Here is a 14,048-nt window from a genome sequence, read left to right as displayed (position 1 = left end):
AAATGGTCAGGGTCGCATCTGCAGATGCACCTGCGAATAACCCTGTCACCAAAGACAAGGGTGTCACTTCTGTGGTGGTTGCAGAAGGCTCACCTATTAGATGGCCGCAGATTCGGCATTCAGGATTGGATCCTGGTGACCACGGACGCCAGCCTGAGAGGCTGGGGAGCAGTCACACAAGGAAGAAACTTCCAGGGAGTATGGACGAGTCTGGAAAAGTCTCTTCACATAAACATTCTGGAACTAAGAGCAATCTACAATGCTCTAAGCCAGGCGGAACTTCTCCTGCAAGGAAAGCCGGTGTTGATTCAGTCGGACAACATCACGGCGGTCGCCCATGTAAACAGGCAGGGCGGCACAAGAAGCAGGAGTGCAATGGCAGAAGCTGCCAAGATTCTTCGCTGGGCGGAGAATCACGTGATAGCACTGTCAGCAGTGTTCATCCCGGGCGTGGACAACTGGGAAGCAGACTTCCTCAGCAGACACGATCTTCATCCGGGAGAGTGGGGTCTACATCCAGAAGTCTTCAACATGTTAATAGACCGTTGGGAAAGACCAATTGTAGACATGATGGCGTCTCGCCTCAACAAGAAACTGGACAAATATTGCGCCAGGTCAAGAGATCCACAGGCAATAGCTGTGGACGCACTGGTAACTCCTTGGGTGTACCAGTCAGTGTATGTGTTTCCTCCTCTGCCGCTCATACCAAAGGTATTGAAGATCATACGGCAAAGAAGAGTAAGAACAATACTAGTGGTTCCGGATTGGCCGAGAAGGACTTGGTATCCGGAACTTCAAGAGATGCTCACGGACGAACCGTGGCCTCTACCTCTGAGAAGGGACCTGCTACAGCAGGGTCCCTGTCTTTTTCAAGACTTACCGCGGCTGCGTTTGACGGCATGGCGGTTGAACGCCAGATCCTAAAAGGGAAAGGCATTCCAGAAGAAGTCATTCCTACCTTGATTAAGGCACGGAAGGAAGTCACCGTGAAACATTATCACCGCATTTGGCGAAAATATGTAGCGTGGTGCGAGGATCGGAGGGTTCCGACGGAGGAATTCCAACTGGGTCGTTTCCTACATTTCCTGCAATCAGGATTATCTATGGGTCTCAAATTGGGATCCATTAAGGTTCAAATTTCGGCCCTGTCAATATTCTTCCAAAAAGAATTGGCCTCTGTCCCTGAGGTCCAGACTTTTGTCAAGGGAGTACTGCATATACAGCCTCCTGTGGTGCCTCCGGTGGCACCGTGGGATCTAAATGTAGTTTTAGATTTCCTCAAATCCCATTGGTTTGAACCATTGAAAAAGGTGGATTTGAAATATCTCACATTGAAAGTGACTATGTTACTAGCCCTGGCCTCTGCCAGGAGAGTATCTGAATTGGCGGCTTTATCTTATAAAAGTCCTTATCTAATCTTCCATTCGGATAGGGCAGAACTGCGGACTCGTCCGCATTTTCTCCCTAAAGTGGTATCAGCATTTCATCTGAACCAACCTATTGTGGTGCCTGCGGCCACTAGCGACTTGGAGGACTCCAAGTTGTTGGACGTTGTCAGAGCCTTAAAAATATACATTGCAAGGACGGCTGGAGTCAGAAAATCTGACTCGCTGTTTATATTGTATGCACCCAACAAGTTGGGCGCACCTGCTTCTAAGCAGTCGATTGCTCGTTGGATTTGTAACACAATTCAACTTGCACATTCTGTGGCAGGCCTGCCACAGCCTAAAACTGTAAAAGCCCACTCCACAAGGAAGGTGGGCTCATCTTGGGCGGCTGCCCGAGGGGTCTCGGCATTACAACTCTGCCGAGCAGCTACGTGGTCGGGGGAGAACACGTTTGTAAAATTTTACAAATTTGATACCCTGGCAAAGGAGGACCTGGAGTTCTCTCATTCGGTGCTGCAGAGTCATCCGCACTCTCCCGCCCGTTTGGGAGCTTTGGTATAATCCCCATGGTCCTTTCAGGAACCCCAGCATCCACTTAGGACGATAGAGAAAATAAGAATTTACTTACCGATAATTCTATTTCTCGGAGTCCGTAGTGGATGCTGGGCGCCCATCCCAAGTGCGGATTATCTGCAATACTTGTACATAGTTATTGTTAACTAATTCGGGTTATTGTTAAGGAGCCATCTTTAAGAGGCCCTTTCTGTTGTCATACTGTTAACTGGGTTTAGATCACAAGTTGTACGGTGTGATTGGTGTGGCTGGTATGAGTCTTACCCGGGATTCAAAATGCCTCCCTTATTGTGTATGCTCGTCCGGGCACAGTACCTAACTGGAGTCTGGAGGAGGGTCATAGGGGGAGGAGCCAGTGCACACCACCTGACCTAGTAAAGCTTTACTTTTTTGTGCCCTGTCTCCTGCGGAGCCGCTATTCCCCATGGTCCTTTCAGGAACCCCAGCATCCACTACGGACTCCGAGAAATAGAATTATCGGTAAGTAAATTCTTATTATTATCATACTGTCATGAGGATGGGCCTATATTTATCTGGAGGCCTGGAGCTGTAGTGCCATATGCCCCCTTGTTAATCTAGCCCTGGTTCTCTGACATCCGCAGATTATTGTACATGGGCAATTGTGCAGATTTCTGTGTGGCACTATGAGGTCTATTCATGAAGCAGTGAAAAGTGTGGAGAAGCGAGCCTGTGGAGAAGTTTTCCTTGGCAGCCAATCAGCTGCTCCGTACATTTGGCTCACTTCTCCACACTTTTCACTGCTTCATGAATAGACCCATATGTATCAGGTTGGATAAGAAGACATCTCTACCAGGGGTCTATTCATGAAGCAGTGAAACGTTTGGAGAAGTGAGCCATTGGAGAAGTTGCCCATGGCAACCAATGAGCATTGCAGTAACATTTTTCATTTGCATACTGTACAACTGTACAGAGCAGCTGATTGGTTGCCATGGGCAACTTCTCCACTGGCTCACTTCTCTACTCTCCACTACAGTCGAGTGTCCACTCGCTCAGATCCAGTGTCTCTCTGAGAGACATCATTATCACTTCTCACACATGGGCCCTCATTCCGAGTTGTTCGCTCGCTGCTAATTTGAGCAGAATTGCTAATAGGCTAAAATCTGTCAGTTCTGCGCGTGCGTATATGCACAGCAGGGCGCGCGCGCTAAGCAAATTTACACAAAACTATGCTATTTTACTCACAGGCGAACAAAGCTTTTCAATCGCTCTGCTTATTGACAGGAAGTGGGTGTTTCTGGGCGGAAACTGCCCGTTTTCAGGGAGTGTGCTAAAAAACGCAGGAGTGCCAGGTAAAAACGCAGGAGTGGCTGGAGAAACGGAGGAGTGGCTGGTCGGACGCTGGGCGTGTTTGTGACGTCAAACCAGGAACTAAACGGACTGAGGTGATCGCAATCTAGGAGTAGGTCTGGAGCTACTCGGAAACTGCAAGGAAATTGCTTTCGTTAGCAATTCTGCTAATATTGGGGGTCATTCCGAGTTGTTCGCTCGTTATTTTTTTCTCGCAACAGAGCGATTAGTCGCTAATGCGCATGCGCAATGTCCGCAGTGCGACTGCGCCAAGTAAATTTGCTATGCAGTTAGGTATTTTACTCATGGCATTACGAGGTTTTTCTTCGTTCTGGTGATCGTAATGTGATTGACAGGAAGTGGGTGTTTCTGGGCGGAAACTGGCCGTTTTATGGGTGTGTGCAAAAAAACGCTACCGTTTCTGGGAAAAACGCGGCTAAGGATTGAATAGGTGCCGCACAGGACTACAATTAATCTTTTTGTAAAGGGCTCTTTATGAAATTTGTCCCTTGTGACCAACAGTGCATTTACATAAGGAATGCCTGTAAATGGTATTCAAGGAGTTTGTTGTGGTTGGTGGTGCACCCAGAGTCAATAATACTTAGTATTGTTTGAGGAGGAAAAGAGAGACTCTATGTTGGGGCACGCTTAAATAAAACTTAACTTTTAATTAGAATAAGATAGAATATAGTACCTTGACAAACACACATATATATGTATACACCTATAGTCCTAAAAGAGAAGGACAAAAAAGGAGGGAGATTCTGAATCTCTCTCTACTGTTCTCATGGAAATCTGAAAATAGATTCTGAGAGATTTTAATAGTTAAAGAAAAACTTGAAAATAAACATTCTTAATGATGTAATAAGTGAGGTGATAGTGACACCTAAGATGAAAATATCAAAATTGATTTCTACATAACAAGAAAACAGAGTTTCTGATAAGAATCACAATGGCATAGGATGTAACAGCAGTTTTTAGTAAACTTAGAGGTATAGGTCTATTGACCAATGCCAATTGTGATGAATTTATCCTGGTATCCTAGTAGGAGGTAAATTGCCAATTCTAACTTTCTCGAATCTGAAATCAGATGCACATTATTGCTCCAATACTCCAGTTTCATGTACACAGATAATAATATATTTAACAAGTCTGTGATCAGACAATTAAGAGAGGGAAAAAAAGGGATGAAATTCAGTAAGGTCAAAGGTTGCTCCAGCACTTCTGCTTTTCACATTTGGATACAGGTGTCTGTTACTGCACCTGATATTCCCTAGTAGTCTCCCACCTAGGTACTATTCAGGCTCCTCACTGCTTAGCTTCCAAGATCAGGCGAGATTGGGCGTAACCAGAGAGATATGGCAGTAATATCACATGGATTGTGAATGTATGGTTATTGGCACATACCAAAAAGAGCACTTCTACTATCCATTAGGATGCACAGTCTATCAGTTGTTGTCGTATTGCCAGGAATTTAGATGACTGGCCTTTTGGATGAGTGAGTGCTGAATGAGTGAGGTATAGGAAACAATGAAGTACAGGGCCCGCCCCCTGTTGTTCGCCGCACCATATAGTGATGGATAGTGGACGAGAGAGGCGGGTTGCCTGTGCTTGTAGAAAAAAGGGGTGGAATTACACAGATATCTTAAAGTTTTCTTAGGTAATCAAAGTTCCAAGATAGGGATCATATAATCATATATTGTCCTAGGTGAGAGTTTGTTTTTCTTGGAGCAACTGGGGTAGGTTTTAGAAATATAAAAAGGAGAACTGAATGTCAATAATGCAGTATATTACTTGTTTGTCACAATGATCGAAATAAAAGAAAAAAATGGCAAGAAAAGGGAATTCAGCAAGTTACCTGTTGGTAGATCAAAATTAAATATCAAATATCAAAATTTAACATAGGTGATACGATACCAGGAAAGATGGTGGGCTGAACCGTGCACTGTTCAGCACCACATAACACAGACGGCCGTTTCACCTGAGGTGGCTTGTTCACTGTGTGAGAAAATAGTGGAAAGCTATCTATTTAAGGCCAAAGGGGGGGAGTGGTATCAGATAAGGACCAATCGCTAGAAAACGGGAAATGTGTATACATCATGTGATATGCTTGCCATACTCTTCACCTCACTTCCGGTTTCAAAAGGGCGGAAGTGATGTGGGATTATATCATGTGATGTAGATTTGCATACCTGCAGAGATTTTATGTTAAAACTTAAAACAGGATAATCGAAACTAATAAATATTAAAGCCTAACTGTGATGGCTGAGATCAAGGAGAAAGCCCTATGATCGGAGGCCTGCGTGCATGAACTGACGATAACGCGTCCTGACGCTTCACATTGTAGTGACGCGTCACTTCCGGTTACGGAACCCGGAAGTGGCGCGTATCCCATCCACAGTTTTTTTGATTATGTACGCGGCTAAATAAGTTTCATAGTGAGTTTCATCAATTGACGCAGGGGGGAAGTGGATGATGGGGAATAATTTATTAAATCAGAATGATTCTAATATACTCTGAGTATTTACTCCGTAACCGGAAGTGGCGTATATGCGCATCACTTCCGCTTGAGGAATGGTTAGAGGATGATTGAAGGGAGTGTGGACCAGCAAGGCTGCCTCACTTCCTGTTTGGTAGTCATGGTGATAGAGCTATAAACAGATCAATTTCACCGTGACCGGAAATTCACTGACTATATTTTTTTGCTGCGATTGGTTATTATAAGAGGTGTGTGGTGGTAAAGAAAATAAAATTAAATTAAATTAAAATAAAATTAATACATGGAGGATTCATAGCGGGTTCGGTTCATTAACACAGAGGTGAGGTAAATGATAGGGAATGGCTTATTAGATCGAAATGATTCAGTTATACTCGGAGTATTGACTCCGTGACCGGAAGTGGCGTATATGAGCATTATTTCCGCTTGAGGGATGGTTGGAGGATGAATGTAGAAAGTGTGGACCATAAGATCTGCCTAATTCCCTGTTTGGTAGTCATAGTAATAGGACCACAGACGGTGCAGTTTCACTATGGCCGGGAATTCAATAATTACATCTTTTGTGCTTTTAGTTATTATATAAGATGTGTTATGGTAGTTATTATATAAGATGTGTTATGGTAGACGAATTGATGAATGCACGGAGGTGTAAATGCTGCCTTGAAATTATTGTGGATGGGTGCGTGTTGATTTTTATATTAATATATTGGCTATTGATTTGTAAAATAATTACAATAATTAAAAGAAATATCTTTACTTTGTAGTCTGACTGGGCGGGGTTTAAGTTTAGAGTACAAATAAATTGATATATAGAGGTTAGGGATCTAGTGATTGTGTGAAGGCAGATTTTGATGCTGCAATTTAATAGAACTCGCACAGTATAATTATCATGAGATTTTTGAAAAGTAGGGCAAGATTCTAGTGCCGGGGGCTAAGTGAGGTGACAAGATGATTAGAAGGAATTAACTGGTTTAGGACCTCGTTATTACCTCAATGATGGAAAAGAGCTAAGTTGGGGTGAAAGTGGTGTAGAAATTGGTGAGTGATAAAGAATCGGTAGGTGAGAACTGTTGTATTTAGTGATGTGGGAACAGAGGGGATTAAAAGGGGAAGGGGGTGGGGATGGTGAAATATTGGAGAGAGAAAGGGCTGTGTGAGAAGGGGAGGTGAAAAAAATATATATGACCAATTGGAAGAAAAAGGGGGGTGAGACTGGATGGAGGATAATCTGGTTTAGTGAACCGATGTGAGATTACAATGTGGAGTGACGTGTATGATTATCAAATTAGGGGGAGAGATGAAAATGATTAAAGGGTGAATTATAAAATTTCTTGTGATTTATGGATCCTTGGTGATGTGTGGATTGATGGGATTCACATAAAGACTCCATAATTGATGTGTTCATTCATGCCCTTGGGTGCAAGGCAGTCCAGTTGGAAAGTCCATTCAGATTCATGTTTCAATAATTCTTGCATGAGGTCTCCTCCACGTATTCCTAAGGTAATTCTTTCTAAGCCAAAGGCTTTTAATTCTTTGGAATTGCCATGATGATGATTCATGAAGTGGCGTGCCACTGATGTAAGTTTTTTCATTTTTTGCATGTCGGATGGTGCATTTCTTATAGAGCCTACGTGTTCCAAGATACGTTGTTTGAGGGCTCTGGTAGTGATGCCCACATATTTCATGTCACAACTACATAATATGCAATACACGACCCCAACTGCATTACAGTTGATGAACTGATTGATTGGTCTTTCTTCTCCATATCGATCAGTGACAGATGTAGTCTTGATCATGTGTTGGCATGCTTTACACGTCCCACATGGAAAGGAGCCCTTGATGGTTGGTTGTTTTTTAGGATTTTTGGTAAAATGGCTAGTAGTGAGTTTATCTTTGAGGTTTCTAGACCTTCTCCAGCTCATAGAGGGTTTATGTCCTATAGTCTCCGCAAGGTCATGGTCTAAGAGTAAAACTGGCCAGTGTTTGTTAATGGAATCCTGTATTTCCCTCCATTCTCTGCAAAATGTGCCAACAAACCTGAGTTTGTTTTCCTGTCCTGATGTAGTGCCAATTTTTGTGTGTGGGAAGATCAGGTTGTCCCTCGGTGTTTGGCTGGTATGCCATTTGGCTTTTTTAATGGACCTATGACTATAACCACGTTCCCTCAATCTGGTTGTCAATTCCGCACTTTTCTGTGAGAAGGTTGATGAGTCCGAACAGTTTCTCTTTAGGCGTAGGAATTCCCCCTTGGGGATATTTTCTACCGTAGGGGGAAAATGCGCGCTTGTCTGATGTAACAGGCTGTTGGTGGATGTTTCTTTCCGGTAGAACTCAGTTTCAATCTGACCATTGGGTGCTTTGGAAATAATAAGGTCCAGAAAGCACACTGAATCCTCACTGATGTGGTGTGTGAGTTTAAGGTTGTTATCATTGGTGTTCAATTCCTCAATGAATGTCAGTAGAAGTTTTCGGTCACCTTCCCATATCATGATGATGTCATCGATATAACGCCACCACGCAACTACATGCCGTGTGTATTTTTCATTGTTCGGATGCATTACAACTTCTCTCTCCCACCAACCCAAATATAGGTTGGCATAAGTTGGGGCACAGGCCGCGCCCATCGCCGTGCCACGTGTTTGGAGGTAAAACCTATCATTGAAGGTAAAGTAGTTCCTTGTCAGAACAAATTCCAGAAGTTCAATTAGTAAATCATGAAACTCACTGTTGCCAGCCATTTCCAGAAAATATCGAACCGCTTCTATGCCAGTTTGATGTTTGATGCTGGTGTAGAGTGATTCTACATCAAGTGTTACCAATAGGTACTCATCATCTAGTTGGACATCATGTAATTTTTGAAGTATGTCCGTTGTGTCACGCAGATATGAAGGAAGGTTTAATACATGTTGCCGTAAATGCAAATCCAAAAAGGTACTGGGTTTTTCCAGAATTCCACCCTTTCCTGATACAATAGGTCGTCCTGGTGGTGTGGTAATATTTTTGTGAACCTTGGGTAAAAGGTATAGTGTAGGTGTCTTGGGTTTGGAGGTCGTTAGGTACTCTACTTCTTCCTTGGTTAGTGTACCTTGGGAAAATGCTCGATCTAGAATTCTGTTGAGTGCAATCCTAATATTGTCGGTTGGGTTGAAAGTGATTTGTTTGTAACATTGTGTGTCACCCAGTTGTCTCATTGCTTCGATGATGTACATTGATTTGGGCCAAATGACTATGTTTCCCCCTTTGTCAGGCGGTTTTATCACTATATCCGACCAGGACTGGATTTCCCGCAGGGTGCGTCTTTCCATTTTGCTGAGGTTATCACTGTAGTGTGATTTAGACTTAGACTTAAGATATATTTTATCTAAGTCACGGGATACCAATTCTTGAAATACCCTGGTTTCAGGGGAAATATGTTCAGGGGGAAAAAAGGTTGATTTATTCTTACATTTGGGTCTAATTGGAAGGCCCGTTGACTCAGATTCACCAGTTTGGAGTTCTTCCAGTGCAAATAGAGCTTCCATTTCTTCTGTTGTGAACGATTCATCTATTGGATTTTGTTCTGTTATCGCATGAGGTTCTTGACGTGTTGAGAAGAATTTTCTGAGAAGTAATTTCCGCCCAAAAAGTTTTAGATCTTTTTCCCAAAGAAAGCGGTTTAGTGGTTGTGTGGGTGAGAAGGATAGGCCTTTGGATAACAGGGTGATGTGATCATCTGTAAGAGTTTTATCTGACAGGTTAATAACTCTCAGATTGTTATCCTTTATTACTTCCTCCTGTTGTTTCTGACTGGGTATCTGGGTTCCCAATTGATTTGTTCGCGTTGGTTTTTTGTGCCCCCTCCTCGTCTTCCTCTTTGTTGAAATCTGGGTCTTCCTCCCCTCCTGTCTGATCCTAAAAAATGAGTCGATGTATAGTTGGTGGAGTTATCTCTATAATTGTAGGCTTCTCCTTCCGAATTACCAGGATCGGAAAATTCTTCTCCTCCTGATGATTCTGCCTCAGAGGAAGTGTATCTGTCCTGTGATTGGGTATAGTCCCTACGTGTGACTGTTTTGTTCCAATGGAAAATATTGCCTGTTTTGAAGTCCCTCATATCTCTGGAGAATTTACTTTTCTTTCTGTCAATTATTTTTGATTCATAAGGTTCTAATTCTTTTTTTATTTTCTCAAATGTTTGCTGGAATTTGATGTTAGTTTCCCATTCCTCAAGGCTTTTTCCCAAATCTTCTATTTCTTTCTCACATGTATTAAGCACTAGATGGTTGTGTTTTATTAAAATAGCCATGAGGTCCTGGGAACATTTTAGGAGTACCCCTTCCCATTCTGTTGTTAGACTGTCAGTAGTTAATTGAAAGGTCGGGAAGATCTTGGGTCTCAAACCTCTTGGAGTAATTTTGTTTTTAGCATAACTCTCCAAGGTTTTGATATCCCATGATGAGCGTATTCTCTTCTGCAGACATGATCTTAATTTGTTAAGGTCCGCGTCCCACCCTATGTTCCCTGAAGGCAAGTCTGTTCCACTATTAAAAATATCTTCCACACTTTGTAATGAAGTGTGTCTGCTACTCAGTTCATTACGTAGGCTGAAGGAAGCCATTTTAGAGCTGAGAGTCAGGTGATCGATTCGATATAGCAGAGAGAGATTATTTAATTATTATTATATATAGATGAGATAATGACATAAATAGGTAAACAGTATGTGTTCACAAATAGGGGTGTGTGTCTGACAAGTAGATGTACTAAATTATTATTATGCCATAAATTGGCTTAGTGGGACATTAATGTCCAGTCCGTGCTGAGACCAGAAACTGAAGTTTTAATCAGTATATGTCAACAGAAAAAGGATTGAATAGGTGCCGCACAGGACTACAATTAATCTTTTTGTAAAGGGCTCTTTATGAAATTTGTCCCTTGTGACCAACAGTGCATTTACATAAGGAATGCCTGTAAATGGTATTCAAGGAGTTTGTTGTGGTTGGTGGTGCACCCAGAGTCAATAATACTTAGTATTGTTTGAGGAGGAAAAGAGAGACTCTATGTTGGGGCACGCTTAAATAAAACTTAACTTTTAATTAGAATAAGATAGAATATAGTACCTTGACAAACACACATATATATGTATACACCTATAGTCCTAAAAGAGAAGGACAAAAAAGGAGGGAGATTCTGAATCTCTCTCTACTGTTCTCATGGAAATCTGAAAATAGATTCTGAGAGATTTTAATAGTTAAAGAAAAACTTGAAAATAAACATTCTTAATGATGTAATAAGTGAGGTGATAGTGACACCTAAGATGAAAATATCAAAATTGATTTCTACATAACAAGAAAACAGAGTTTCTGATAAGAATCACAATGGCATAGGATGTAACAGCAGTTTTTAGTAAACTTAGAGGTATAGGTCTATTGACCAATGCCAATTGTGATGAATTTATCCTGGTATCCTAGTAGGAGGTAAATTGCCAATTCTAACTTTCTCGAATCTGAAATCAGATGCACATTATTGCTCCAATACTCCAGTTTCATGTACACAGATAATAATATATTTAAAAAGTCTGTGATCAGACAATTAAGAGAGGGAAAAAAAGGGATGAAATTCAGTAAGGTCAAAGGTTGCTCCAGCACTTCTGCTTTTCACATTTGGATACAGGTGTCTGTTACTGCACCTGATATTCCCTAGTAGTCTCCCACCTAGGTACTATTCAGGCTCCTCACTGCTTAGCTTCCAAGATCAGGCGAGATTGGGCGTAACCAGAGAGATATGGCAGTAATATCACATGGATTGTGAATGAGAGAGTGTATGGTTATTGGCACATACCAAAAAGAGCACTTCTACTATCCATTAGGATGCACAGTCTATCAGTTGTTGTCGTATTGCCAGGAATTTAGATGACTGGCCTTTTGGATGAGTGAGTGCTGAATGAGTGAGGTATAGGAAACAATGAAGTACAGGGCCCGCCCCCTGTTGTTCGCCGCACCATATAGTGATGGATAGTGGACGAGAGAGGCGGGTTGCCTGTGCTTGTAGAAAAAAGGGGTGGAATTACACAGATATCTTAAAGTTTTCTTAGGTAATCAAAGTTCCAAGATAGGGATCATATAATCATATATTGTCCTAGGTGAGAGTTTGTTTTTCTTGGAGCAACTGGGGTAGGTTTTAGAAATATAAAAAGGAGAACTGAATGTCAATAATGCAGTATATTACTTGTTTGTCACAATGATCGAAATAAAAGAAAAAAATGGCAAGAAAAGGGAATTCAGCAAGTTACCTGTTGGTAGATCAAAATTAAATATCAAATATCAAAATTTAACATAGGTGATACGATACCAGGAAAGATGGTGAGCTGAACCGTGCACTGTTCAGCACCACATAACACAGACGGCCGTTTCACCTGAGGTGGCTTGTTCACTGTGTGAGAAAATAGTGGAAAGCTATCTATTTAAGGCCAAAGGGGGGGGGAGTGGTATCAGATAAGGACCAATCGCTAGAAAACAGGAAATGTGTATACATCATGTGATATGCTTGCCATACTCTTCACCTCACTTCCGGTTTCAAAAGGGCGGAAGTGATGTGGGATTATATCATGTGATGTAGATTTGCATACCTGCAGAGATTTTATGTTAAAACTTAAAACAGGATAATCGAAACTAATAAATATTAAAGCCTAACTGTGATGGCTGAGATCAAGGAGAAAGCCCTATGATCGGAGGCCTGCGTGCATGAACTGACGATAACGCGTCCTGACGCTTCACATTGTAGTGACGCGTCACTTCCGGTTACGGAACCCGGAGGTGGCGCGTATCCCATCCACAGTTTTTTTGATTATGTACGCGGCTAAATAAGTTTCATAGTGAGTTTCATCAATTGACGCAGGGGGGAAGTGGATGATGGGGAATAATTTATTAAATCAGAATGATTCTAATATACTCGGAGTATTTACTCCGTAACCGGAAGTGGCGTATATGCGCATCACTTCCGCTTGAGGAATGGTTAGAGGATGATTGAAGGGAGTGTGGACCAGCAAGGCTGCCTCACTTCCTGTTTGGTAGTCATGGTGATAGAGCTATAAACAGATCAATTTCACCGTGACCGGAAATTCACTGACTATATTTATTTGCTGCGATTGGTTATTATAAGAGGTGTGTGGTGGTAAAGAAAATAAAATTAAATTAAATTAAAATAAAATTAATACATGGAGGATTCATAGCGGGTTCGGTTCATTAACACAGAGGTGAGGTAAATGATAGGGAATGGCTTATTAGATCGAAATGATTCAGTTATACTCGGAGTATTGACTCCGTGACCGGAAGTGGCGTATATGAGCATTATTTCCGCTTGAGGGATGGTTGGAGGATGAATGTAGAAAGTGTGGACCATAAGATCTGCCTAATTCCCTGTTTGGTAGTCATAGTAATAGGACCACAGACGGAGCAGTTTCACTATGGCCGGGAATTCAATAATTACATCTTTTGTGCTTTTAGTTATTATATAAGATGTGTTATGGTAGTTATTATATAAGATGTGTTATGGTAGACGAATTGATGAATGCACGGAGGTGTAAATGCTGCCTTGAAATTATTGTGGATGGGTGCGTGTTGATTTTTATATTAATATATTGGCTATTGATTTGTAAAATAATTACAATAATTAAAAGAAATATCTTTACTTTGTAGTCTGACTGGGCGGGGTTTAAGTTTAGAGTACAAATAAATTGATATATAGAGGTTAGGGATCTAGTGATTGTGTGAAGGCAGATTTTGATGCTGCAATTTAATAGAACTCGCACAGTATAATTATCATGAGATTTTTGAAAAGTAGGGCAAGATTCTAGTGCCGGGGGCTAAGTGAGGTGACAAGATGATTAGAAGGAATTAACTGGTTTAGGACCTCGTTATTACCTCAATGATGGAAAAGAGCTAAGTTGGGGTGAAAGTGGTGTAGAAATTGGTGAGTGATAAAGAATCGGTAGGTGAGAACTGTTGTATTTAGTGATGTGGGAACAGAGGGGATTAAAAGGGGAAGGGGGTGGGGATGGTGAAATATTGGAGAGAGAAAGGGCTGTGTGAGAAGGGGAGGTGAAAAAAATATATATGACCAATTGGAAGAAAAAGGGGGGTGAGACTGGATGGAGGATAATCTGGTTTAGTGAACCGATGTGAGATTACAATGTGGAGTGACGTGTATGATTATCAAATTAGGGGGAGAGATGAAAATGATTAAAGGGTGAATTATAAAATTTCTTGTGATTTATGGATCCTTGGTGATGTGTGGATTGATGGGAT

At 41.7% G+C, this 14,048-nt stretch overlaps 1 protein-coding gene and 2 pseudogenes across 3 annotated transcripts in view; 1 reads left to right on the top strand and 2 right to left on the bottom strand.

The window, feature by feature from the left end:
- Positions 1-14,048, top strand: part of ERBB4 (erb-b2 receptor tyrosine kinase 4) — a 1,260,323-nt gene that overhangs the window by 712,815 nt on the left and 533,460 nt on the right. The window lies entirely within an intron of this gene.
- On the bottom strand, positions 4,521-4,639 carry LOC134947072 (5S ribosomal RNA; annotated as a pseudogene).
- LOC134947070 (5S ribosomal RNA) lies at positions 11,420-11,538 on the bottom strand (annotated as a pseudogene).

This window comes from Pseudophryne corroboree, chromosome 7, assembly GCF_028390025.1.
Source record: "Pseudophryne corroboree isolate aPseCor3 chromosome 7, aPseCor3.hap2, whole genome shotgun sequence".
Classification (NCBI taxonomy): Eukaryota; Metazoa; Chordata; class Amphibia; order Anura; family Myobatrachidae; genus Pseudophryne; species Pseudophryne corroboree.
The sequence above is the reverse complement of the archived record's forward strand: the minus strand, read 5'-3'. Positions and strand labels throughout refer to the sequence as shown.